The sequence below is a fragment of the Misgurnus anguillicaudatus genome, chromosome 14 (assembly GCF_027580225.2).
Source record: "Misgurnus anguillicaudatus chromosome 14, ASM2758022v2, whole genome shotgun sequence".
In the NCBI taxonomy this organism is placed as follows: Eukaryota; Metazoa; Chordata; class Actinopteri; order Cypriniformes; family Cobitidae; genus Misgurnus; species Misgurnus anguillicaudatus.
The window spans coordinates 35,964,394-35,988,478 of NC_073350.2; the positions used below are offsets into that span (position 1 = coordinate 35,964,394).

General features: G+C 36.4%; 1 long non-coding RNA gene across 1 annotated transcript; it reads right to left on the bottom strand.

Moving 5' to 3' along the window:
• Window positions 1-5,091: 5,091 nt before the first annotated feature.
• LOC141369531 (uncharacterized) lies at window positions 5,092-21,301 on the bottom strand. The gene is made up of 7 exons (XR_012373328.1): window positions 21,285-21,301; window positions 20,876-21,164; window positions 19,534-19,918; window positions 12,950-13,022; window positions 9,613-9,753; window positions 9,393-9,504; window positions 5,092-6,215 (listed from the first exon to the last, which is right to left on the bottom strand). It is a non-coding gene; the product is annotated as an uncharacterized lncRNA (long non-coding RNA).
• Window positions 21,302-24,085: the final 2,784 nt, after the last annotated feature.

Here is a 24,085-nt window from a genome sequence, read left to right on the forward strand (position 1 = left end):
GGAGTCATCGAATCAGACTGAAATGGGATGCCTTTTCGAAATAAGATTGCTACTCCCCTGGCCTTACTACTGAAAGGAGCTTGATATACCTGGGATATCCAATTCGCCCTAAGTTTCCGCTCGTAACCCACAGCTATGTGTGTTTCTTGAAGAAATAAGATGTCTGCTTTCAAAGATTTAAGATAAGTGAACACTTTGCTTCTTTTAATAGGTTGGCCAAGTCCTTTGACATTCCAAGATGTCAGAGTTAAACTGGGATTTCCTCTATTAGTCTGATCATTTCCTAACATTTAACTCCTGTACATAGAAAGTAAGACCATCCATTGCCCCTTGGAAAAGAAAAAGTATATATGTATATAAGATAATAACAATAATAACAACAACTATTACAAAAAAAGAAAGAAAAAATTCTAACAATGAACTTTAACCCCTTTACCCACCCAAACGCCTCAAATGACTTCCCCAAACGAAGCATTACGGCTCCCCCTGGCGGCTGAGGCGCCAAATACCTGAAGCAATAAGCCAAGTATTGAATTGCCCTAACTCGCGTTAAACTATACACGAGTTAAATAAGATGTGTAACAACAAGACACCAAGACTCCACATCCAAGTCTAGTCCAAAAACGAAATGGAAGAAAATAAAAAATTGTGTGCACTTACAGTCTCTCTTTAATTTCCATAGTTCAACATAGCGGTTTTGTTCTTAGTCAGTCCTGATAGCTTGTCTCAGATCCTTGTCTATATACAGCTTTGCGTCCGTGGGAGATGTAAACACTTTGGCATTTCCATTATAGGTGATGCAAAGTTTGGCAGGGAAACGCAGAGCATGCTGTACCTTGAACTCTCTTAGCAGCTGTAACACTTCGCTAAAGCTCCGATGTTGTTCCATTACCTCGACCGTGTAATCTGGGAAAATCATCACCTTGCATCCCTCAAATTCGAGCTGACGTCCCTGTCGAAGGCGTAGGATGCGCTCTTTATCCTGGAAGTAGTGAACCCGGGCAATAATCGCGCGCGATCTAGCTCCTTCCGGAGGCTTTGGCTGTGAAATTCTGTGGGCACGATCGATGATTGGAGGATTAGAGAAGTCTTTGAAAAGTTGCGCGATTACTTCCGCCACGAAATCGGTTGGCCTTCCCTTTTCCATACCTTCCGGTATACCAACAATCCTGATGTTATTTCTGCGCGATCTGGCCTCAAGATCGTTAAGCTTGGACTTTAATGCCCTGTTCTCTTTACTTAAGGCACCCAGGGAAGTTTCTAAAGAGAGGATCCGTGTTTCATGGTCACCAGTCTGTCCTTCTATAGCCTCGACCCTCTCATTTAGCTCTTGTTGTGTCGTCTGTATTGCCAGAAGAGTTGTTTCTAGTTTATCAAACCTCTCGTCTAAGGCGCTGATAATCTTGTCCGAAATTTTCTCCATCATCCGCGACACATCTTTATCTTTGAGCCCTAGACACGCCGTTTGAGCGGTTGTCGCCATACTGCCAGTAGCCTCGGTCGGTGACTGAGAAGGTTTCGTGGTCTGAGGTTGTTTTTTGGACGGCATTGACGAAATTTAAAAATCGCTTGTGGTACTATGGATGTTTACCTAGGCTTGTAGCCCATTTAAAGTTAGTTTAGAGACAAATAAGTTACACTTTCATCGACTTGAATGTGGAGAGGTTAGCAAACGCGTCTACTACTTACACTGCTCCATAGCGCCCCCCAGCACCCTCTTCTTTACGTTACATTAGCAATACGCACGCTTATAATGTTGATTCATAGCCGCAGCAAATTTAGCTGCTTTTGCTATCGTGTATTATGTTGAGCTATCTGTCGTTGTTCTGTGCTTTCCACTGCTTCTATTATTGTAAAGCTGCTTTGAAACAATCACCAATTGTGAAAAGCGCTATATAAATAAAATTGAATTGAATTAAATGTAAATTATGACAGAACATGTAATTTATTAATTTAATTTAAACAAATCAAAATAAAATATACACAAATCGTACTAAAGTAACGTTAGCCTATGTGTTTTATATAACTGTCTGCTTATAATAAACACAAAGAAATGAAGAAATAATGATTAATAACATGTATTATCTTTATTAATTAACATTACCATTCCGGAGTTGAACAACTTTAAACGGAGTTTCTTATGACGTTAATGATATTACAGTGGCCAGTCTTAACAGTGTATGATATTCAGCTCGTCTTGATTTAATTATTTTATTTTGCCGAATGCGAAAAAACATTCATATCTGAATGAATGGGACTCAGGAAATTCAATATACACGCATTAGTAAGACCTTACGGCAGATCACATTGGCCAAAACACGTTTTCAAAAGATATTGCGGGGAAACACAGACATTTGCATTCGGACAGGATTAAATTTCTCAGAGAACCTCTGAGATCGGCGAAAAACAGTAGGTAAATTGCTCTGGAATTCTTACGGAGGTCGTCAGAGAAAAACACAGACATGGCCGATTCGGACGGGATTAAAAACACAGAGGACCTCTGAGAAGCACGATTTTCTCAGAGGTCCCCCTGTAAAACTAATCCCGTCCGAATAGGGCTTTAAATGACAGACAGGGTGCCTGAAGCCCCCCTAAAAAGGTTCTAGAACTGCCCATGGCTGTAGCTGTGCTGTGGTTTATATTCCAAACAATCGGGTAAAGATAACAAACTTACATGACACACTGCCAAAGCACAAAGATAATGCATCAGGAACAAAGCAGAGTGTGAACTGCTGCACTACCAAACACAATTGAAGAGTCCACTAATTGAGTTCATATAGAGCTTTTGCGTGTTTGCAAACAGAGATGACGTTTTTTGTGGGCAGAGCCCAACTGGTGGCAGAAAGTGACAGCTCTGCAATAGCGGTGTGGAGTGTTTAAGCGTTAAACTGTGATTTTTATGGATCCAGTATTCTGTAAAAGTCTGTTTCCCCTATATTTCTCTTAAGTGTAATGTTTCTTATAACGTTTTCACCAAGTTACGTTTATTTTCTAGATAAATTCAAAATTTAAATGGCTTGGCTACTGAGGTGTGCATGTATGTAATGTAAATGTATTGTTCTTTATTGGTAAATCAATTATTTTTACAGTATGAATCGCTGAAGTACTTATAAGAGCAATACTATCATGTATTCTGTATAATATAATTTATTAAATATTTTTATAATTTTCCTGTTTTCAGTTTCTTCCTTATATTTATAGCCTATGTGTTTGATCTAAAACTATTATGTTTACACACAAATTAATTTGTATATATTTATATAAACCGGAAAGCTGAGTGTTAACGCATTATATTACATTTTCGTATAGGTAAAAATCACAATATTGTATAGGCTACAAAAACTATACGCTAACAGTAGCAGTGTACAACACTTACCATTCACGACTCTTGTGTTGCATATCACATGAAGGCTCCATGTGTTTCTGATAAACTTACTACACAGACAACATTTTGGGCACTACAGAGAAACCCTGTCTATAGGGCTTAAGGACCATACCATTGTTTAAATATTCAAACCCACCTTCCCAATGATGCAGCCCACTTCTTTTGCATGCAAGAGCAGCTTTAGAGAAATGTGGACTGCTTCCATTTTGTCTACAAACACGTAAAACACACAGAACTACTGACGTTGTTTAAATATTCAAACCCACCTTCCCAATGATGCAGCCCACTTCTTTCCCATGCATCAGTAATTTAATAGAGATTGTGAGTCCTTCCATTTTCTGATGCAATATCTAACATACAAACACGTAAAACACACAGAACTACTGACATTTATTTTTGGCATTGGCATTTATTACCAAAATTACAAATCTGCTGTACCAGACACTGGTATTCAACAGCTTTGTTGTTTTACACACACACACACACACACACACACACACACACACACACACACACACACACACACACACATATACTTGTATTTCTACCATAATGGGGCCCTCCGTTTTTTGACAAATTGTGGGGTCCACCCTTTCCAGTGGTTCTATGGCCTTATAAAAAATCAAGCAAGATAATAAAAAATTCTTAAAAACAAATATAACTTCAAAGTAACAAAATTCTAACAAAATTTTCCCACATGCGTTTTTTAACATTTTGTGGGGTCCTGGTTCTAACATTTACAGCTTGTGGGGTCCGCTTACACACTTTTCTAGTTTTAAAATCTTTGCGGGGACCACATACACACACTTTTCTAGTTTTTATATCTTAGCAGGGAACAATGTTGATATCTGGAAACTATCAACTTTTTCCACTGTTTGGTTTTGATTATCACAAAAAAAATTTAAATTATAATTTAGACGGGTCTCATCAGAGCAAAAAATCATCAAGACATGAGAGTAACATGAAATTTAAAAACAATGACCGCCAACTCAACAGTTCTTAAAAGAGTCTTTTCTAAATCAATAAGCCATCAAATTTTAGTCTCATCCTGAACTACTTCAACCTACAAGGCACCAACTGAACTGATAGAATTGTATTAGTTACGGAGTGGACTCCTCTAATACTAACATTATTATCACAAACACAATATGATTTTCTAAGCTTTATACAGTTTTGTTAGAGGGGATCTGATTTCTCCTGTGGTCATTTTGCCATTTCTATTCTATTTTACTTACTATTTAGTCATCTTTGGCTTGTTTGATCGGGCCAAAGCAGGTAATTAACTTCAAAATTAAAACTTTAAATAAAAATGCATTATTCATGTTATCAACAAAGAATATAAGACCCTCTGGCATTATAGTTTTAACATTTTAATATTTTATTCATAAATCTTATTTGGGGCCATGTACAATGCAAAAACATGCATACTGTATGAAAAAAATGCCGACTTTGTGTCCACCTTTTGTGCTTTACTTTACTGCCAAAAATAATATTTTACACATACACGCATAAAGTACATTTCTTCTTTAGTGAGCATGTTTTTGGTAACCATACACACCTTATAAAAAGAGATTGGACAACATTTTAGATTTCAAATACATACTGGTAGATACAAAACTTTTACTTTTTGTAATGTAATCATGAAACGTGTTTTACATTGTGTTTTTCTTAGTATAAAACTAAGATCTAAATATATGAAATTGAAAAACATTTTCAATTGAACTTTATTTATATAGCGCTTTAACAATTGTTCATTGTACCAAAGCTGCTTCACGTGAATTAAATACAAAGAAAGCAGAGAAGGGAAAAAAACAAAGCATGGTAGTTTTTAAATATAAAGTCTAGGATGGAGTATTTGAAGCTACATAGAGTAATTTCTTATTAAGTAATGTAATAAATAGTACTACTGTAAGGCCGTATAACGAACATGGTCTAGGATGGAGTACACGGAGGTATTCATTACTATTATTAGTAGAACAGTAGTAGCATATAACAGTCCAATTCTAAACTATATACTAGCCTGTTTACAAAAGAAGTTCTTAGGTTAAGATATCACAGAAAAATGTAAGAACAACACGGGTAACAAAACCACTAGGGTTAATAATTAAACCATATTAATGAGAGCAGTTTTACTGTAATGTATAAACAAAAGTTTTAAGTTTAACTATTATCAGCAGTCTCCCAGAAAGCGAGCCTACATGCAGGCTATGGTCAAGAGGTTGAAAAACTCCTTGGTAGAAAAAAACCCTTTGCTTACCCAGGAGGGGCAGTTCTCATCTGACACGCTATATCTGCAATACGACTGCAATACGTAAAAGTGGATTGAGACACAGTGTCACTGATTGCAGCTATAACTCTTATTGCGATTACATGGCATACTATAAATAGAATACTATATAATAAAATTTTAAAAGAATCGACACATTTTAACTTTTACATTTTTATCAGAATGTAAAGATAACAATAACATTGTTTCACCCGAAAATGAACATTCTGTTCAATGAAAACAAATCAAAAGAAAGAGACTAAACTTGTTGAAACCTCTTAGAACACATGTCCCGCTGATATCAATGCTGTATGAATGCTAGAGAGAAGGCATTCACCTGTAGTTCATTGTCCTTTTCGTCTTGGCAGAAATGTGATTATTTTATGAAAAATTGACAGGCTTCCAGTTTTGACTTCCTAAAGTTTGAGCTTCTGCATCAATGCAGCGATTACAGTCTATGTTACCTTATTGGAACTTGATTCTTCACAATGAATTTACTTCTGAGTCTTTTAACTGCAGCACATTCATCTGCTGTCCAGATGTTTTTGACAGTAGCTCATTTACCTAAGTAAACATAAAAAAGAACATGTTATATAAGAAAACAGCTTTAAGCTTTTTAAATGAGTTTTAATGCTCCTCAAGGCTGGAATTTATTTAATCAAAACTACACAAAACAGTAATATGGTGAAAAACTATAAAGGTTTTCAAATTAAATAAATCGGAATTGTGACTGAAAATAACTGTGGGACCATGAAAATATATTTAGGCACACATCAGTGTGAGTGACTCGATCGCAGCTCGTAAACCATTTTAGAAACACAATTATATTTAAAAACTACAACTCCCAAATGCACTAATAGCAGCAACAGTGAAGTTTCACAGTGTGATTGTCAACTGAGTGGCACAAATAAGTTTGTGCAACAATTACTTTTTTTAATAGACGACAATAGAATGAAAATCACCAACTTTTTTGAGAAAACAACATGATTGACCACAAGGTCATATGTGCAGATCTCAGATCGCTGAGATATTGGGGACAAGACTTCCCAAACCTTTCAAGGTGTGCGTTACCTGACAGAGATACAGTACAGACATCTTACATCTCCATACAGTGTGCAAAATAGTTTGGCAGACCGGTGACTAATCTGGTCGATCAACAGAAGGTGAACTAAAACTAAACTAAACTGCTTTGGTGAGCATAAATAAGCGTAAATGTAAGTAATTAGATTTTCGTAAAATATATACTTCTGAATAAAGCATCCATCTTACAGATCAGCAGGACCATCAGTATGAATACACACGTCAATGTGAACAACAAACAAGTATAAATGAAAACTGATGCGAAGCCTATGCTGTCGAGTTCCTACACAAGAAGTATAATGGCTCCTTAATACTAGGGTCACTGACATAAGCAACACACAAGGCCAAGTAGCCTAAACATTGGCTTATCTATATAAATGACTGGATTGAGCATGACGTCACAATTGTGAAGCCACCGGGCCTCCATATTGGTACGCCCAAACATACTATTAAATGAATAGGACGTTATCAGATTCATATCTGAAGTCTCCCTGTGCATTATTACAACGCAAACGTCCTTAGCATGTACATAGTTATTTATTGAAAGTTGTACATTTTACCTTTTAAACAATGACACTATACATTAATCTTCATTACAGTATCAGATCAGCGGACAGAACACAGCATATTTATTATTAATGACAAACCTGCTCATTCTGAAATCGAAAGAAATAATGATGCTTTAAGTACCATATGTGCATGCAATAGTTTACTGGTTTTGTAATTATGTTATACAGTATTGTTTTTGATCGTACAGTAAATGCATTCACAATGTTAATATCATGTATTTTGAAACATTTGATTCAGCAATATAAAAACCCAACCAAATTTCGATGCCGCTGTGCTTATAAAAAGCCATTTTCTTTACTTTACAACTTAAACTTATTCAGAAAAATAACGCTGACCGTGAACATTGGGCATAGCATATGGGGGCTCAAACGATGGCTTCACCTCTCGCTGTTACGTTAAGCATTCTATGCGCAATCCAGTCATTTTTATACAGTTGAAAGAAAAAGTATGTGAACCCTTTGGGCTTACTTGGATTTCTTCATAAATTGGTCATAAAATGTGTTCTGATCTTCATCTAAGTCACAACAATAGAGAAACACAAGGGCTTTTCACACTGCGCTTAACCCTGGGTTATCTCGATTGTAAACCCTGCTTTTAACCCTGGGTTAAGGATCGTTTCACACTTGTAAATTAGAAGCAGGATTATCCCTGAAATTAACCCAGGGTTATGAAACCCTGCTTGGAAGCAGGTTTAGCACCGCTTTTGTGGGGTTAACCCCGCATTGTGGTGCCAAACGCATGCAGTGTGAAACGAAGCAGGGTTAGAATGTTATGACCCTAATTAAACACAGCTGAAGTAGCTAATCAAGATGTTCAGGGTTGCTTGATTATTACAGACAGGTGTGTTGGAGCTGGGTTGGAGACTCCTGACCCAGGGTTTAGGAATGCACAGTATGAAACGTCAAATTATGAATACCCAGGGTTATCTCTTAACCCCTGGTTAAGTTTGAACAGTGTGAAACATAAAAAAATAACCCAGGATTCCGTTAACCCTGGTTTTAGAATAACCCAGTCTACAGTCTGCTTAAACTAATACCACACAAGCATTATACGTTTTCATGTTTTTATTGAACACAAAATGTAAACATTCATAGTGCAGGGTGGAAAAAGTATGTGAACCTTTGGGTTTAATAACTGGTTGACCCTCCTTTGGCAGCAATAACCTCAACCAAACGTTTCCTATAGTTGCAGATCAGACCTGCTCAACGGTCAGGAGAAATTTTGGACCATTCCTCTTTACAAAAGTGTTTCAGTTCAGCAAAATTCTTGGGATGTCTGGTGTGAATCGCTCTCTTGAGGTCATGCCACAGATCTCAATCGGGTTGAGGTCAGGACTCTGACTGGGCCACTCCAGAAGGCGTATTTTCTTCTGTTGAAGCCATTCTGTTGTTGATTTACTTCTATGCTTTGGGTCGTTGTCCTGTTGCATCGTCCATCCTCTGTTAGGCTTCAGTTGGCGGACAGATGGTCTTAAGTTTTCCTGCAAAATGTCTTGATAAACTTTGGAATTCATTTTTCCATCGATGACAGTAATCCGTCCAGGGCCTGAGGCAAGCCCTAAACCATGATGGCCCCTCCACCATATTTCACAGTTGTGATGAGGTTTTGATGTTGGTGTGAGCTCTGAGAGCTCTTTTGTGCGAGGCACGGTTCACATCAGACAATGCTTCTTCAGAACAGCAAACTCAAAACTGGTGTGTGTTTTTTATTGGACAAGGCAGCTTTAATCAACACATCCAATCTCATCACATTGATTGGACCCCAGGTTGGCTTACTCCTGGCTCTAATTAGCTCTTGGAGAAGTCATTAGCCTAGGGTTTCACATACTTTTTCCACCCTGCACTATGAATGTTTACATGTTGTGTTCAATAAAAACATGAAAACGTATAATGCTTGTGCGGTGTTAGTTTAAGCAGACCTGTGTTTCTCTATTGTTGTGACTTAGATGAAGATCAGAACACATTTTATGACCAATTTATGAAGAAATCCAAGTAAGCCCAAAGGGTTCACATACTTTTTCTTTCAACTGTAGATCAGTGGTTTATGTAGCACTAATCATTAAGTGAAATCAAGCATGATAAAATGACTTACAAGATAATAACAACTTCTTTGCTTTTCTGAAGCCATTTTAGTAGAAGGCTCATCTGTGCTTTCATCATTCCACTCATGAAGAGGAAAAGAAAGATTTGGTACCCTTTTCCATCTGCAAAAGAGACAGTTATGTCATGGCATGATTGTCCAGTGTAGTTTACATTCTATTAAAATAACATACAGCAAAAATATTTTGGTAGAAATAAAATATTAAAAATACCAGTGTCAGAGGTATACCAAAATGCTTTCTGCTCTCATCTTTGGAACTTCTAATGTCTGATTGTAATCTGGAATCCTCATCTTCAATTTTCACTGTCATTGAAGTCAATCAAAAGATAAAAAAATCAGGTTCTCCATCCGTCTGTAAAAAGAGTTATTTCAATATATGGTTATACAGAGTTTTTAGGGATTCACCAAAAAGGAAAATTCTTGGCCAAAGCCAAATATAATAACATTCAGCCGAATAATGATCAACCAAACTTTTTCACCATTGCATAAGTTTTTTGCTATATTTATTTCACATTATTTAACAATGACAATTGCTGCAGACATGGGGCCTTTTTCACCTGGTCACTTCATCTTTGTCTCTGACATGTACATGTGTGTGGCTACATCTGATTTGTTAGAACTAAGTGGAAATTTTAAACTGAGTGGACCTTGGTGAAATAGTGTATACTCTCAATGCCTACTCTCAAAATACATTATTTTACAACGTAGTAGTAGTTATATAGAATTACATGGATCAAATAATTTTGTATCGGCAAATGAAAGTGGGTGGAGGAATAAAATTAAGAAATTACAAGCATATAAAAATAGAAAAGAAGAAAATTACAAATAAAGTAAGGTCTAAAAGTATTATTTAGGTACAGAAATAAAATCAAATGAAAAATAACACTGTCTTCTTTTTATAAGTTAAAGGAACAGTATGTAGGATTGTGGCCAAAACTGATATTGCAATCACAAAACTTGTGGCCAAAACTGGTACTGCAATCACACAACTGGTGGCCAATACACAAAATGACAACATAAACATCAGTTGAGGGCTGCAACTCCACTTTTTAAATGACAATATCCTGGCCAGACCACTGTTGTCAGTGATATAAGTATTTGAAATAAAAATGATTTCTTAATGTGTAGTGACATATCAGGGCCATTTTATGATTAATTGATATACATTTCTTACATACTGTTCCTTTAAATATAATTAATTGTTTAAAAGCTACAAAGGTGATTCTCCTTTTGTCTTCTGTTGTTTGATTAACACAATGACACAAACATACACAGATTTATGAGGGTACTGTCAGTTTAAGATTGGATAAGCACAGATCCATATATTGACACATTTGATTACTTTCTGAACTTACTTGCAAATTGTTTAATTATACCTGCAATAACCTTAGTTTAAATAAAGACAAGTATTGTTCCATAGATGTTAAATCTAAATGAGATACTCCATAATGCCATGTCTAGAAACTTGTGTGAGTGAGGGCCCCAAAATGATAGGTCTATAAACCAATGTGTGTTTGAGGGCCCCCTAACGCAGAGTCTAGAAACTGGTGTGTAATGGCCCCATAATGCCATGTCTAGAAATTGATGTGTGAGTTTGAGGGCCCCACATTGTCATGTTTAGATACTGATGTGTTGTAAGGGCCCCATAACGCCAAGTCTAGAAACTTGTGTGTATATGATCTTAAATGTAAATTCATTCATTTAAGGCAGAACCCCACAAAGCCAAGACTGGAAATTGGTGTGTCTAAAGGCCCCATAACGTTGAGTCTAGAAACATGTGTGTGTATGATCTTAAATGTAAATTCATTCATTTAAGGCAGAACCCCACAAAGCCAAGACTGGAAATTGGTGTGTCTAAAGGCCCCATAACGTTGAGTCTAGAAACTTGTGTGTATATGATCTTAAATGTAAATTCATTCATTTAAGGCAGAACCCCACAAAGCCAAGACTGGAAATTGGTGTGTCTAAAGGCCCCATAACGTTGAGTCTAGAAACATGTGTGTGTATGATCTTAAATGTAAATTCATTCATTTAAGGCAGAACCCCACAAAGCCAAGACTGGAAATTGGTGTGTCTAAAGACCCCATAACGTTGAGTCTAGAAACGTGTGTGTGTATGATCTTAACTGTAAATTCATTAGTTTGAGGCAGAACCCCACAAAGCCAAGACTGGAAATTGGTGTGTCTAAAGACCCCATAACGTTTAGTCTAGAAACGTGTGTGTGAATGATCTTAAATGTAAATTCATTCATTTGAGGCAGAACCCCACAAAGCCAAGACTGGAAATTGGTGTGTCTAAAGACCCCATAACGTTGAGTCTAGAAACATGTGTGTGTATGATCTTAACTGTAAATTCATTCATTTAAGGCAGAACCCCACAAAGCCAAGACTGGAAATTGGTGTGTCTAAAGACCCCATAACGTTGAGTCTAGAAACGTGTGTGTGTATGATCTTAACTGTAAATTCATTAGTTTGAGGCAGAACCCCACAAAGCCAAGACTGGAAATTGGTGTGTCTAAAGACCCCATAACGTTGAGTCTAGAAACATGTGTGTGTATGATCTTAACTGTAAATTCATTCATCTAAGGCAGAACCCCACAAAGCCAAGACTGGAAATTGGTGTGTCTAAAGACCCCATAACGTTGAGTCTAGAAACGTGTGTGTGTATGATCTTAACTGTAAATTCATTCATTTGAGGCAGGACCCCACAAAGCCAAGACTAGAAACTGGTGTATCTAAAGGCCCGATAATGTTGAGTCTAGAAACATGTGTGTGTATGATCTTAACTGTAAATTCATTCATTTGAGGCAGAACCCCACAAAGCCAAGACTGGAAACTGGTGTGTCTAAAGACCCCATAACGTTGAGTCTAGAAACGTGTGTGTGTATGATCTTAACTGTAAATTCATTCATCTAAGGCAGAACCCCACAAAGCCAAGACTGGAAATTGGTGTGTCTAAAGACCCCATAACGCCAAGTCTAGAAACGTGTGTGTGTATGATCTTAACTGTAAATTCATTCATCTAAGGCAGAACCCCACAAAGCCCAGACTGGAAATTGGTGTGTCTAAAGACCCCATAACGTTGAGTCTAGAAACATGTGTGTGTATGATCTTAACTGTAAATTCATTCATTCAAGGCAGAACCCCACAAAGCCAAGACTGGAAACTGGTGTGTCTAAAGGCCCCATAACGTTGAGTCTAGAAACATGTGTGTGTATGATCTTAACTGTAAATTCATTCGTTTGAGGCAGAACCCCACAAAGCCAAGACTGGAAATTGGTGTGTCTAAAGGCCCCATAACGTTTAGTCTAGAAACGTGTGTGTGCATGATCTTAACTGTAAATTCATTCATTTGAGGCAGGACCCCACAAAGTCAAGACAAGAAACGGGTGTGTGTAAGCGCTTAACCTGAGAGATACCTTTGAAGTAATGTAGTAACCATAGTAGTGACTGCGGTAATGAAACTATATAATGAACAAGTCATTATGAATAGTTTGTGATAACAGTGCCTTTATTACTCCTTAACCTGTGTGATGGCACCATACTCACTTGTGTCATTATTGGATGAGTGATGTGTTATGGACGGGTTAGTCTCTGATGCAGAAGCCTGCTGTTTTGGCTCCTGAAAAAAATAATAAAACCTTATGAAGAACTGACAAATGTACTGTATTCAGACATTTCCAAGTGACAAAACTTAGCTTGTGAGAAGAGTCTTACATAGCATATAGTTTAAATCTAAACACATGCCAGGGCTCTAGAGTGCGACCAAAAATAACTGTTTGTGAACAAAGGAAAACATTTAGACGCATAAGTGACTGATCCGATCGCAGCTCATAACCGGCACTTTATAAACATAAATGACAACAACGTCAAAAGTGTGGAAACGATTGGTCACATTGCTGATAACACAAAAAAAATGCTTAAACCATTCAAGATGCGTGTACCTGATGGGGATACAAACATCTGACAAACATTATACAGTAAAAAAAGTTTAACCTCATTAGACCAGAGCTTTGGTTTGTCTTTTTTGGGGTTAGAAAGAATCAATAAATATAATAACCAAATATTTTTCTTTGAACATGAAGCAGTGTAATTGTCCACGTTTGTGTATAACAGGTTCCAGTTACACAGAATTAAGTGTTAATGTGCAAACAACAAAAAAATGTGATGTCTAGGTATGTGGACATTTAGGAGGTTAATTTCTAGAAGACAACAAACCAATGACGATTCTAATCTACATTCACACTGCCATCAAAATCCGATTTTCTGTTCATATGTGACACATGTGTCAGACGACTATTTTCACATTGACATGCCATAATACACTGAATAGTATAGATGAATGTCATTCTGGATTGTTGGTGAATAGCCACTATGTTCAAACAAGACTGTAACATTAGGGAGAGGTGGCAGAGTGATGATCTGGACTGGAATATTGGGAAGTAAGATGGTAGGTCCCTTTAGGGTCCCTGAGGACATCTAGAAGATATGAAGAGTTTGTTTCCAAAACGAAATAAATCCATTTTGACAAATTTAGGTAAAACCTGTTTCCTATACCAAGAAAGCGACAAGATGAAAACCACTATTTTCTGTTACAAACTTTCACATAGCACCTTTAGGTTATAAAACAATAAAAAATTCAAATCCATAACTTGATTTTCAAAGATTTATTATAAAAACGAATTATTTTTCCAGAAAATCCAATAAATCCATGACAAGTTTTTTTTTCAAAATGCTATAAATCTTTGAATCAATATATAAATGTGCATTTATCTTTGCCATTTTATATTCATTTAGTTGACTAGTTGTACACACTAATTAAAAAAAGAAACATTAATGTCATTAATCAAAACACTTACTTTGTCATATTAAGATCACTGTCATTGCTGCGGTTATACTTGACGTCGACGCTTAACATTTTTCACAGCGATCAGCTGTAAAATGTTTTGGTCCTGCTCGATTTTCGTTGACTTTGTTTAAACTAATGTAAAGTTTTTCAAAGATCCGCTGGGGTCAATGTGTTAACATGAGAAGCTTAATGCTGTCGGGAGAACAAGCAACCGTCTCTCGAGTGCCTCCCACGTAAATTATTAGATGTTGATGGCCTACATTTCTTCCCAGTCACAGAAAACCATCACAGGTTTATCAATGCCATTAAAGTTTTATTTTGTTTGTGTTTGTTTGTTGATCACGAAGTACAAAGTAGAAAAACTAGGATTCCGTGTACTGAACGCGCTGCCATTGATTATTTACAATGCGGATATTGGATTTTGCGTAAAATTAAGAATTTACTTTCAAATACTGACCTGATGACCTGATTTTGGCAGTAACTCATTTTTTTTTCAAAAATGGCGTTTATCGCGTTTTGGTACCAAACTCTTCATGTGTTCCTAAAAGAGGTTTTTTACTATGGGATATAAAAGGAATCATGCCTTCTGAAGTAAATGTACTTTCATTGAGGATAAAACACCTTTCCATGCTGCAAAAAGCACCACTGACTATTTTAATTCATATGGGCATAAAATAAGAAAGAAATCAAGGTGGGACCACCATTATCCTCTGATCTTAGTCCTATTTAAGAGCCTGTGCAGCATCATTATATGAAAGATATGTGAGGTGGACAGCACTATAATTCAAAACATAAATTAAGGGATGCAATACTAGCGTCTTTAAAGGGACATTAGACTATTTTTAAAAATATTTTTATTTTCTAGCTCCCCTAGAGTTCAACATTTGATTTTTACCGTTTTGGAATCTATTTACCTGATCTCCGGGTCTGGCGCTACCACTTTTAGCATAGCTTAGCCAATCTATTGAATCTAATTAACCATTAGCATCGCGCTAAAAAAATAACCAAAAAGTATCAATATTTTTCCTATTTAACTTGACTCTTCTGTAGTTACATTGTGTATTAAGACCGACAGAAAATTAAAAGTTGTTATTTTCTAGGCAGATTTGGCTGAGACTATACTCTCATTCCGCCGTAATAATCAAGGACTTCCCTGCTGTAACATGGCTGCAGGAGGCATAGTGATATTACGTACTGGCCAAAATTAGTCCCCTGGCATTGAAAGTTACTAAGGGGACTATTTTCGGCTGCTGCCTAATATCATTGCGCCTCCAGCAGCCATGTTACAGCAGCAAAGTCCTTGATTATTACACCAGAATGAAAGTATAGTCCTAGGATTAAAGTATTAAAATATCTTTTGACATTTTTATTTCATTTAAATAGAATAGCATCCACACTGTAATATAACTGTTGAGGGTAAAATAAAATGTGTAATCTTACTGACTGTATTGGAAAAATAAACAAACATGGCACGTGCATAATAATTTGGAACGCAGTGTTGGCTGTATGGCATACATCAGGTGCAGGATTATCAAACAATAAACTTGTAATGCGCACGGCTCTGAACTTTTCTTGCACTAAAGAGGATGTTATGCGGGCACGGGTTTAAAACAGCAAGAAAGTTGTTCCCGTTTTCTGCCATGCAAGTAAATTACAGTGCACCCAAGCATCACTGATGCGCTTGAAGTACTTACATTTTTAAGAACTATATAATAAACAGGTCAGGATGAATAGTTAGGGATGTGCGAGACTAGTCGACTAAACGGTACAGATGTTACTAGTCAACATGGAAAATAGTAGTTATAAATATATAAATAAACAAGTTATATAAAATGTATAAATTAAATTATTTAATCACTTAATCATCCATTATAGGCATCTATGCCTAGCAGCAGGCGATTTAAGCAGAGTGGGTGAATTTAAAGGGCATGCAACAGACCATGATAGACAATATTGCAGCGCTGTAACACCGCCTTCCGTCAAATTACAATGCACACAGCGGTACAGTTAATGAAGAAAACGGCAACGGCCCTCTAAAACAAAAAATGGACCTAAGCTCCTTCTTTGGGGAGCACTACGGAGAGTCTGCGCATGAAGATGAGCTGGAGCTCTACTGAAAGGAGCCGTCTATCCCACTAAGCAAAGACCCACTTCGGTGGTGGAACTGGATGGCCTGGATTTCCCAAGCTCTATCAACTTGCTATGCATTACCTCTGCGTACCTCCAGCTTCACTTCCCACCAAGCTGTTTTTTCAAGTGCAGGACTTATTGTTAATCGCCTTGAGTCCCACATCAACATGTTAATTTCGCTTAACAAAAATGCATGGTCTAAGTGAGTAAAATGTGGAAATTGTTTCACTCTTATGGGAATGAATATTATTTCCAAATGGTTTTACAGGTAGTTGTTAGGGGGGGAGCAACGGTATTTCATGCATTCTGTCTTAGTAACACATTTTAAGGGGTGGTTTTACGGACAAGGATTACCTAAAGACAGGACTAGACCTTAGTTTAATTAGGAAATATAACTAGTTTGAACAAACATGTGCTAGAAGTCAAAGGCATCACTTTTATGCTTTATATCAAGTCTCAACAATGGCACGAAAGAAAAAGTGTTTTTGGATGTAAGGAGAATTAAGCATTATGGAAACAATAGCTTGTTTATCCGGGGTAGCAGTGGAGTTTTGCATGTGTGTTTGTTTAACGCTGGATTTCGTTGAAAAGTCCCAACCGAGTCATGATTTGCATGCGGTAAGTAATAGTGTTGGGCGATTTTTCCAATTTTGAGATCGTCCTATCGTTGCCGATGCACGATAGTATCAGGGGGCGAGCCAGTAATTTACTCCTTTATTTATTTGTTTGTTTTTTACTCATTTATGACAAAGCATTTAATTGGTGGAGAAAAAGAAGAAAAGGCAACACCGTCATGACAGCACCTTTTTCTTAAGACTGATGCCAATAATCCGAACGGGTCATTAAAGTACAGGTGCTCTGAAATTTCCTGTGCCAGGGAGCGGGGACAACACACTCGCTGGTTTTAAATGCCTGGATGCCAACCTCTCCATTGCAAAGAAATGTCAGAGCCGCACGTATTGCAAACTCATGTGAGTTTGAATCATGCGCATTACAAGTTCAGGTGCTAGAAGAAGTTGTTCATGCCGCGTGAATTAAGGTCAGAGCAAATGTTAGGTTTGTTTATACTTGCGCTTTGGTTAGCAATGCAAGCCTCCACTGATTACGCATCTCAACAGACGTCTTAAGCTATGTATACTTGCGCTTTGGTCCACAAAGCAAGCTTCCGCTGATCGCGCGCACATCTCAACAAACGGATTAGACGTTTATAGTTGACGCGCTCGCTGTTGCACTATTCTTTGAAACAACAGGGGAGACATGAGCAATTGAGTCAAAATCCAGAATCGCCTTGAGTTTGGTCATTTTCGGATGCGGAGCTGCGGGTGCAGTTACAAAAATTGCCGTGCACATCTCCATGCGAAATGGGGTTCCACACGACTGCCCACTCCGCGTTGACGTCATTTTTGCAGCGCGCACCAAGGCGCGCATGCGGATGCGTAGAGTATAAACAAAGCTTTAAGCTCACAAACCCTCTCAAGTGAGGAAAAGCATGCATTGCGCATGTTAATGTGAAACTATGATAATAATAACCATCGCCAACTATCATCATGAAAGCCTGCTATTGCCGGTATGTCTGACGATCGTCGATACACAATACTTTCATCTATCAGCACAACCCTAGTAAGTAAGACTTCTGTGTTATGTTGGCAATTGCCGCGTATGTACACATAATGTAAATGGCACAAACATGTAGTGAATCATATTTTAAACAGTGTTGTATACAGTGTTGCTTGGCTCGTGACTCACTTCTCCCGCAGCTCGCAACTAGTCTTTCTAAATGTTTCCGTGTGTTTTAGAAATGAAACGCTTGAGCTAATCTGTCTTTTATAAATATTATAAAACTGAAGACTCTTTGGAGATATGAAGGATGTAATATTACTCTATAGGTACTAGGGGTGTAATGGTTCTCGGTAAAGAATCGAATCGTCCCCTTATCCTCCCACGGTTCGGGATGCACGTGCACCGTGTTTGATACGACCACGCATTTCTAATATAGTTTGCTAAAATAACAACGCATAAAACCGCTAATGTATGGTTCTAAATAAGCTCTGCATGTGATTACGGGAGTGTACCTGTCCAATCAACTTATAGTATGCAAATCTGTTGCCCTCCTCAGGTGTTTGTGTGTGTGGCGCTGATCGTTTAGCGCAGAGAGTGAAGGAGAAAAGACGCTAATAGCTCAAGAAAATGTGGACAAAACTGTAAAATTCGCCAGTGCCGTATGCTCAAGGCAATACATCTAATATGATGAGTCGCTTATTGCGCCGTCATCACCAGCGTGTTATTGATAGCATGCAATCGCAGGTGAAACAGAAACAGCACACATTGCCTTCTGTGTTTAAATGTTAACAAACTGATATTCTTGCGGAAAAAACTTGAAGATAGTGGCATAGAATATAAAAAGTAACCCAGTGTTCTAAGCTTTTTTTATGTGCATTTTGAAGTGCACAGTAAAGTTGGTACATGTAGTATAATAATTCAAGTGCTCTAATGTGAAAATGTTGACTTTTGCAGAGATTTTTTTTGTAAAGAAACATATTGTGACCAAAGTGTACCGAAACGCACTGAAACCGCGGCCCTAAATCCTTGACAGGCACCGAACCGTGAGTAATTTGAACCATTACACCCCTAATAAGTACTCAAGATTAACATCAGATATGCATAAACAGCATGTGTTATGGGAGCTTTAACACAGTTTTAAAGGAGTCTTAATAAATGGACTATACAATTGTATAATTTACAATTTGTATTGTGGTTGGAATATTTGGGTAAGATAGTATGTGTAAAGTTTTTTAAAAGCAGATTTTGTTATTTATTGGTTGTTAATTTTGTTAACAAAATACCGCTCACCTGTTAATTCTTTTTGACATTGGTAGCTCACATAATAGTTGTTGGCTAACAATTTATGAATAATACATATTGGTCTTGCATTGGCCCAGTTGATTTTAAGAAATATTTAATAGCAAAATAGAAGTTGTGTATCCATGTTTTTTTTTTACGTCAGTCTGAATGTTAAATGATCATAGCGCACTGCATAACTATGACCTATTTTTAACAGTATTGATTATGAGATTTGATGGTTTAATTCACAGATTAAGTTATTCAAATTGATCAAGTATATAATAGTTTATGATAACAGTGTCTACTCTGTTACCTTTGTGATGGCGGTTACAAAAACCCAGCGTTGCTTCTACAGCGGACCCTCGTGCTGTATGCGTACCCTAAGGTACACAAAAACAAACTATACTTCAGGCTTTAATCCTTTATATACAAAATGACCCATAGATTGTCATAGAAACTAAAGTTTCTTTTATTTTACTTTGTTTATAATTAAGATGAGCTGGAGCTAAGGATTTAGGGTAATAACAAAATGTGGCCATTTTCACAAACCTTGCAATATGCACATGTAATATACTGTCCCATACCCTTTGTCATCAATGAAACGTTCCACAGATCCCGGCTTGCCACTTGAGTAGAGTATACATGATTTTGCTTCATCAATAGGTCTTATCACCTTACTCCTTCTGAACATTATGGCACTGTAAAAATTATTTCAAACACACTCAAAAATGCTTCAAGAAATCAAACAATTTCCAGTCATTTAATATTTAAGGGTTTAAGATTTAAGTGGAACTGTTACCAGAACTCTCCCTTACGAAAATTAACCATGGTTTTACTACAGTTAAGACCAAAAAAACATGGTTACTGTAGTAAAACCATGGTTACAACAAAATAACCATGGTTTTCAAAAACATAGTTAAACCATGGTTAGTGTAGTAAAACCATGGTTTTGCTCATAGAAATCAATTTAACAAAAAAACATGGTTACTACACTTTTACCACAATAAAGCCATGGTTAATTTTCGTAAGGGCTGTCTGTGTATGATATATATTTGCAAGGCCAAAACACGGACAAAAAAGTAATTAATTCTATAGCCATCCTGTAAATAGTGTAAGTTACATAAAAAATAGTCATGGTTTTAGTACAGTTAAATGTGGTAAAACATGGTAAGCACAAAATAACCATGGTTGTGGTAAAAAAAACAGGGTAAAGCAATGCTACTGTATAATACCATGGGTTTGCTATACTTGTAAAACAATAGTTACTTCATGTAACTTACATGTTTAATTTATGTCATTATTAGTGCATTTCAAAGTATCGTGTATTGCAATAGTTTCAGCTAACGATCTAAAACATCATAATAAACTAACGTTGTAAAACTGTTGTGCTACGAAAGTGAGTAAAACTATCAAGAAAACGTAGTAACATTACCATGCTTGCAATTAAATGTTTATTTTGTAAGCCATCAATACTATTATCACTTGGCAATTCGCCTAAAAGCTAACGTTAGCCGTCTGCTAGCGATCTAAAACATCATAATAAACGAACATTGTATAACTGTTATACTACAAAATTGACTTTAAGTGAAAGTATATCATGTACAACGTTTTAAAAAATAACTAAATAATGTACAAAATCAACGGAGAAAACCTACCTGTTTACATGTGCTCCTCCCATTCAATCTCATGATCCACGCTAAACTTCCGGTTTAAAATGCGCCATAATGTATAGTCCATAATGAAAACAAATGCCCCAAGGGTTCCATGTGCTTTAACAATGCACATTACGGAATAAAAAAACTGTAACACCATCATGATTGGTCATGTGACTGCCATAAGCCGATACCCCACTTCCTGGTGTGTGTGACTCCTGCAACACCACATTTTCACCTAGGGGCGCTAGAGAGCACACACACTTACACATACATAACCAACATTTGTCACCTTGTGGGGAAAGTTAAAAAAAAGCCTGAGACATGTCAGTAGAGGATTCTGAGGCAGTTAACATTAAAATCTGTGTGGGGCCCACATTTTTGGGCCCCACTAGGTAATCGGACCCCATACCGTTGGTGTGCTCCCGGTCACTGGGCCCAACAAAGTAAGAAAAACAAGTACACACACACACACACACACACACATATACACACACACACACACACACACACACCTCATCTAATTTTTAAATAGTGAAATATGTTATTGACCATTCAAATAATCTCATGTCACAATCATTGTACAGTTCAAATAAATTAACAAATTTAACACTGTAAAGTCTCATCGTGCAACACAAGGGTTTAAACAAGCTGGTTACCCATAGAAGTCAGTGGGTCATTGAAAGAAATATTCAGATAATTCAGCAGTCATACATATGCATATGAAATTAATCCATGTCAATCATTTAAATATTGTTTTAAATCCACAGCTGAGGCTTATATAAATATGCATCTTCATAAACAAGTTAATGCTGCGTTAGCGTAATACACCGATAATAGCAACAGCAGACCCCACTTTAAACTAATGGATGTTTGGTTCTTTAGCGAATCCTTCTTTTGACCGGTTCTCAGGACGTAATCATTCGAGTCTCGAACTGAATCGAACTTTAGTTCCGGACTGATGATGCAGAATGCATATTGAGAAACAGCCTAAGTCTCTTTTCAAAGCTTATGAGAGTATGTCAAAATCTTTGAATTCTTTGAATAGGCTCTAAAAACATTTAATGTTCTTAAATCTATGTATGGCGTATTTGATTGAATTGTAAAAGACTTATTCATTCTGTATAGTTCTATGTAGAACACATCCACCATTGTGCATCAGTGTCTGTAATGTGTGCTGTAGATGCCAAACGTTTAGAAATCTTAATCAAGTTGTAGAGTAATGTGTGCTGTAGATGCCAAACGTTTAGAAATCTTAATCAAGTTGTAGATTAGTCAAACTGCCTTTTGTAGGCATGTGACAATCTCTGCTGTCGCGGCTGTCAGTTTGGTTCCCCTCGACGCAACTTTGGAATTCCTCAGACGATGTGCAGAGTAAAAACATTCTTGAAATTGTAATATACATTTAGTTTAATTGCTACAAGTAAACGAAATTTCGATACATTTGAACGACGTGCACAGGAGTTTTACCAGCCGCAATATGGAAAACAATGGGACAAAATAAAGTGATGACTTTCGAGTTTCAAATGGCTCTTCAAATGAATACTCTCCTTTAGAGATGGGCAATTTTCAGCAATAGCACATTTTATTCAATATTTTTGAGCTCATAAAAAATATTTTTCGCTTATTTAAATGACTTTTTTATGTTTTTATGCACGGTTAGTTTTGGTGCAATTTCACCAAAAGCTTATAATTAGGAAATTCACACAACACGCTTAACTTATATTTTCTATATGTTAAAAATATTGTAAAAAATACATATTCTTATACAATAAGAATAACAATATGATACATTTATATTGCACTCAAAATGATTTAGATATGGAGAAAGGAATTCTTCACAACTACCACCAATAAAGTTTTAACATTTTTCTTTAGAAAAACGCTGTTTAAACCGATGTGGACCGAACAAGAAAACATACCTATGCTTACAGTCCGTGTATGATATCTTCTTTATTTACTTTTACATATTTTTATTCAGGCTAGATGCATTTAATAATAGGCTACCGTAAGATCATAATGTACACACTGTAAAAAATGATTTAGTGGCTTTGTAAATATATCTAAAATAAATGATTAAAGTAACTTAATAAAATCTCTTCATGTCAGTTGTGTGATTGTTTCTGTTAGTTGGACAAACCAAAATAAATTACTAAAAATAGAACAGATATTTTGTGTAAAATGTACATATTTTATTTGATGTATATGCCCTAATAATACAAGTATTAAATTTACAGATTATTTTAATCAATATAGACCGTTTCAGCAGTAACAACATAAACAAGCGGCTGTCGCGGTCCGCACGTAACTTCCGGTAAACTCTGCTAAGAATAAATAACAAAAAAGTTCTTTAAACGTAGTTTATTTATATAACAAGCAAAAAAACAACAACACATAGATTACTTAGGAAACCAAATCATTAGTTATTTTCAACGAGGGATTTGTTCAAGAGATCAGTTTAGCAACTAGTCCGACCATTAAAAAAACGAAACCGGAAGTAAGGTTCAGATCCAGACGTGTATCACGTGCGTCCGCTGAAACCGTCTATATTTAAAAGGTCAGAGTTACATATTTAAGTTTTCAAAACTTAAAATAATTGCATATTTCAAATAAATATTATTTCTATTTAACATCAACTCAAAAAATGTTTAGTTTTACAGCTAACTTGAAGTATGATCTACTTATATTTTTACATTGATATTATTTGAGTAAATGTAGACAAAACATAAATTAAAAATAGGTAGAACAAATGTTAATTTTAAAACATATCATAGCCAACTGTTTTTAATCGGCAACAAAGAAACTGGGGCGTTTGCTGATGACAAACACCTCAGAAACTCCTTGAATTTATGAATATTTACACTCACAATATAATTTTTTTCCTTACTACAAAAGTATAACATATTATACAGATTGTCAGTAAAATTTATTTAACACCATGGCATACTTTTTATCGTGTTTCATAACGTGTAAAGGGAAATATGATAATATAAAAAGTAACCTACTCTACAGTAATGCAGAAAAGCGCATCACAATGATGTTAAAGCTATTAAAATGTTCAGATGCAAAAATTAACTAAATGTAAAATTAGATAAACTAGTTGATATTGCGTAAATGCTCTTGGTCTCTTCAAGGGTCTTCGCGAATTATTTTGTTATAAGACTCTCTTCTACTGTACACTGAAAAAAATAAGACAAATGATGCGCGTTTGAG